The following is a 5,509-nucleotide window of genomic DNA, read 5'->3' on the forward strand; positions in this document are numbered from 1 at the left end:
AATAATAATAAGTATGAGGAATAATAGTGGTGTGCTTTGCAGGCACACTAATGACTGTCCTGTGAAAAGCATGTGTCATGGAAATGTCATTATTTAATTTGCTAAGAAAAAAAGCCTTATTTAAAATTTTCAGCTTTGTGACAATACATCAGCTAATATAATGGGTTGTTTAGATGTCAAAATCATCAAATTTGGACGTACATGCTTTTCATTAGACAATGCTTTGTTAAGTTTGTAACGTTTCCTAGTATAGTATCATATAGCAAAGTAAATAATATAATAAATATTGGTGTTGGCTCAGTAAAGGATACGATCGGATTACACCAAACAAAATAAAAGTAAATAAAACACATCTTAATGAAAGTAAACAAGACCAGACTAAACTGAAACATGTGTAACAGTAACAAAATGGTCCTATTTTAAAGGTCCACTTACTAACTTTCAGCTGAATCTCACAGTCTTCACTCAATGGATCAAAACTAAAGTATTTTATATCACATACAAGTTATCAGCCAAAGCTACTTGCCAGTAATCAAGTGATACCATGTATTCTTTATTAATTTTCATACATAGATGTTTTAAAATGTATAAATTGACACTTAAGAGATTAAAAACGTACTTACTTCCTGTTTTGTTACCTGGTGATTGGCGTCACTTGTAGTCGACTCAGTTGCAAGTCAGGTATCAAGGTTTTTCACTGGTTAAAACCAATAAACGCATGATGTTGTACATGGGAGACATGGGATTTGAAGGGTTAAATAAATACATTATATATGCATTGTCTTTTGATAAGGATCCGAGTAACAGCTAAACTAGCAGCCTTAAACATATGAGTGTTAGTTTATAAAAGCAATGGTGCAGTAATCTGAAAATAACTCACACTGTCCAGCCTACTTTATAACATGGCCATTATAAAAAGTGTATTATTGTTATATATATATTCTACTATCTCTTTATACTTTCTTATAGGTTACTTTCACTTTATTTATTTCTGCTTCCTTTCAGTCTTTTTTTAATAAAATGTGGTTTTCTGCTCAGTGTTTCCCCACCATGATTGATAATAGCTTAATTTGAGTGAGAGATCCTGAAGGAAATCCTTGCCGAGGAGAAACCCTCTAGTGAAAAGAGCACTTTCACATCTGGCCAGTTGCACTGGACAGCTGCCTGGTCTGCTGCAGTCAGTATCGCTGTGAATAACCATTTCCCTGATCCATCAAACTCCTCAGCTTTGGAGTAGCTGTGTTTTTGTTGAACCGTCTTCATCACCTGTCCGTCTCTCTGTGAGCGTCAAGCAGGTAGAGAGACCTGGGCGAGCTTTCTGTGGCTGACATGTCTAATAGTTCTTGGCCAGAGCAGCAGCAGCAGCAGCAAGTAAGAGGACCTGAAATTAAACTGTGAGAGGATTATCATGCTGCCAGATGGTGTCTGGAGTTACCTGTAGAAAATTACAGATAACCATCCTCCTTTAAGCCCATGAGAGCTGTGAGCAGGACGGCAGTAATGATGCTGTTTTTAACAATGTGGTAGCTCAGTTAGCTTTGCTAGCTTTGAGCAGTGGTTTTGTTTTGAGGGAGGGTTGGTCAACAGGCTTTGGTTTCATTGCATTCATAGAACAATGACTTCCACTTGAAGTTGTTCCGTGGTTTGGCTGCCTCTGACACTTCTGAGAACAATGGCTGTTTTCATAAACAAATCAATTTCAGCCACATAAACAGCGGGGCTTATGTTTTCATAAATTACAGTGTATGATTCATAAAAATTGCAGGCCCGTTTGAGAATCTCCAGAGATTGATTTCTTGATGAAAGCGCTGCTTTGCATCCAGATGACGTTGAGCAGTGACAGGCGCCACTGTAGCTGTAAGTAGCGCTGTTGCAGAGTGGATGTCAAGTATGTCCTCCTCCTCGGCTGCTGCCATGTATCAGCGCAGTTGCCACCCTTTCCACACCGCAGCGGCTTGCATGCAACTTCCAAAATCCACGTGTTTTCAGGGCGGCAGGAAGGAAGAACTTTCAGTCATCAGTCAGAGGACAAGGGAACTCTTTCAGAATGCCACATGGGCCTGGGTAGAGCATGTGTTTATATTTACTGTACGTTATGAGGGCTTGGGCACATGCCACCCCGCTGTTTCACTCTGGGCACCAAAGTCTCACTCCACCCAGCTCCAATTAAGGAGCACAAGGAGCTGTTTGATTCCCTTTATAAACCCAACATGACAAATAACTGTATTGTATATTGTTTGATCCCCCCTTCAGCTGCTCTGTACAGCACACCACCGCTGTGCCATTGACTGCTCTGTGTTATGTCTGTTCTGAGAAAGTAATGATTTGTATAGACCATTGCTAACGAAATGTGAATTGTAAGACTTCTGCGAGGCTGGGACGTAGCCAAGGCGAGTGGAGCTTGGGCGTTGTGAGAGTTGGAGAGGGGTACTGGGTTTATGGTCGGGGTGGTTTTGGAGAAGAGGTTTTAGGCTGAGTTGTTTAACTCAGATAATATTGGATATTATCCAGCACAGTGGGCCAGGGAGTTAGAAACCATATTGTGCTCGCTGAAATTTGGTAGGAGGGGAACTGGAGAGTAACTGCTGCTGAAGTTTTTCATTGGATCGGTGCAGGCGTTGCGCAGATGTTGCCCTATAACTCTGGAACATTCTGTGGTTATCAATTACATTCTGCGGTTATCAATTATCCGGTACACTCTTTTCAAACAAAGGCATCCCACGCATTCAACTTTTCAAAGCTCTTATTTTTTCAGCTTTTGAGAAGTTTCCTGGCAATAGGTAGCTGGGCACAGAAAGCAAAGAGCTAAATTTAATTTTTCTATCTCTCTGCATTGATGTGAAAAATGATGTGAGTCAGAGAGAGAGAAAGAGAGAGAAAACCAGACAGATGAGGAGAAACAGAGAGAGACATAGAGGGTGATCTGAAAAACATGTTTACCTCCTGTGGATCGACATCGGCTGCAAAGGCTTCCCTTCTGGAGAGGTTCCCACATTGAAGAGAGGCTCCCACATTGAAGAGAGGCAGCGAGAGACAGAGTAGGAGAGAGAATAAAAAAGACAGAGACAGACTGGCAGATTGAAGTTTTAGTCAAACAAACATTTTTTAGAGACAGAGCTGCTTTCATGGAGGAAGAAATCATCTCATTGGTTGAGCTGAACTTCAGTGGGTGAAGTTTTCTGGCTTACTGATCACATCTCGCTCTGAATTTGGGAGATGTTTTAATCAGAATAGGATAGAATAAAGCAAGTGTTTTCAAGAAGTGAGAAGTTGACTTGGTATACACAGCATATGCCTTTGCAACATAAAACTAAAATGGACACTGTGTGCCAGCAGAGATCCTGTACAACTTCCTGTACGACAGACTGTTTTCCTTTTCATTTCTATTGTTTACACATAGGCTTCCTTACAACATGGTTTGCAAATGTTATATTTGATTCATAGTACCACAAGCTAGCCAGATGTCTGCACCTTGCTGTGCCCCAGTCACAACTGTCCCAGAAAACACTGTGCTTTTGTTTTAGCTAGCTTTGTATTTGTTTAAGCACATTTTTTCTGAGGTTTGAAGCTGCAGAATTTGGGTTATCTGTCACCAGTAATCCATTGTTCCTTGTCTTTATAATAAAAGGGAAAAGTCTGGTTTGCTCTGGTCCGTTAAGATGCATTAAGATGTTAAAACATCAAGTCCCACCAGAAAAATCGCCCTTGATCAGAAAAACGAATCATGTCGTAGTGCCAGAAGGTTTTAAGTTTTCACACCGTAAAACTGTTTCAATGTATCTGCAATATCTATGGCCCCTAGTGCGTAGTTCTTCTGATTTCTAATTGCAATACAACTGCAGACCTTTTCTCCAGCCTTGTGCAGCCGCAGCAGACTCTTCTGTTCTGTCTCCAAGTGCTATTTGAAATACTCAGACACAGAGAAGAAAATCTTGCTAAGAATGGAGGACGCTAAAACCATAATTGTGTAATTATCAGCAACTGCACTGGAAAAGTGACCAAATTAGTATTGTATAGTATACTCAAAAAAGTCTATGGATTTACGAAACTGAGTGTTCATGAGATTGAAAACATCTCCAGAATCAACAGCTGTTCATTTACTTGTCCATTACAGATACAATACAGTACGATGCGATACAATACAATATGATATGATACAGCACAATACGATAAGATACAGTACAATACGATACATTACAATACGATACATTACAATACGATACAATAAAATACAGTACAGTACGATATGATACAATACGATACGGTACAATATGATACGATACGAAACAGTACAATACCATACAATACCATACAGTATAATACGATGCAGTACGACACAACACAATATGCCCAAGTGTCCCCATAGGGAAATTTGTCTTGCATCCAAAGGCTGCCCCTTATTTTTGGTTATTGGCATTAAAGCCCACTGTATCCCTGCTCTTTGGTGAGCAAATTGTGTGCACAAATTTTAGAGATTTGGCCATAATTCTGGTTTAGTTTTTACCTTTGGGGATAAAGGGATTCCTCTCTTTTGATATTACTTCACCCTGAAGAGCAGCAGCTAAAACTTAAATCCACAAGAGATCAAAACAGGTTTCCAGTGTCTTGTCAGGCATAATAGAAGTTGTCAGTGCCAAGTTGCACCTCACCTCACCTCACAACTCAGAGTGCTACCCCATCCATCTGCACCATGCTGTCTGCTCAATTCACTTTCTCCACTTATCAAACTGCAGACAGCCTGTTGAGCAACACAGCACACATCTCTGTTAATTTTCTTCAAGAAAGTTTGTCCACAGCTGACCTTTTTTCTTTAAACTGCAGTTTCCTTTCCACGTAAAGTCATTTTTACAGTCATTAATGTCTTTTTAAGGCCTTGTTAATGAGTCAGGGGTCTAAAGAAATTGCAATGGTTTCCTTCTGTGTCTAATAAATTGGTAAAAATATAGTTTTACTCACACCTCATTGGGCAAAATGACAAATCAAACATGCTTTTTTTTTTAACAGGCTTGTGTTTTCCGACAGCTCACATGATGCCTCGTTTTATTGCCTGATGGGAAAACCTCTTTATTGTGGCAACTTTAAGGAGAAAAAAACACATTACCAGAAAAAAAAGAGCAAATACCAATACCATTTAACAATCATTATATGGGGATAACAGAAATATTCCTATGAGAACACAAGAAATAAGAAAGTTTTGAGAGTCGAGGCGAGCTGTCAGTTTCCAGTCGCTGGTGTATTAACGAGCAGACCAGCTGCTCGAGCATGTTGGGATTCCACACAACGATGAAGTCAAGGTTTCTCTCATCCACCAAAGATGTCCCTCATCTCTTTGGTATGACTCTGGTTTTTTTAGGATTGCATCAGATTTCTCTCTCTCTTCTACTCTCTCTCTCTCTGTCGTCTCTCTTTCTGCCTCAGGATTGTTAGACTGAGGATATGAGCTCATGAGTGGCAGGTCAGACAGTATGACGTGTGCAATACCCTCAGCTCTCTGTAGCTGTTTTATATA

General features: G+C 40.0%; 1 protein-coding gene across 1 annotated transcript in view; it reads left to right on the forward strand.

Annotated features, from left to right (window-relative positions):
- The window catches only part of nfatc1 (nuclear factor of activated T cells 1), a 43,280-nt gene that overhangs the window by 17,738 nt on the left and 20,033 nt on the right, over positions 1-5,509 (forward strand). The gene's annotated exons all lie outside the window — the stretch shown is intronic.

This window comes from Morone saxatilis, unplaced genomic scaffold (genome assembly GCF_004916995.1).
Source record: "Morone saxatilis isolate NCDOM2014 unplaced genomic scaffold, NCSU_SB_2.0 Contig9, whole genome shotgun sequence".
NCBI lineage: Eukaryota > Metazoa > Chordata > Actinopteri > Moronidae > Morone > Morone saxatilis.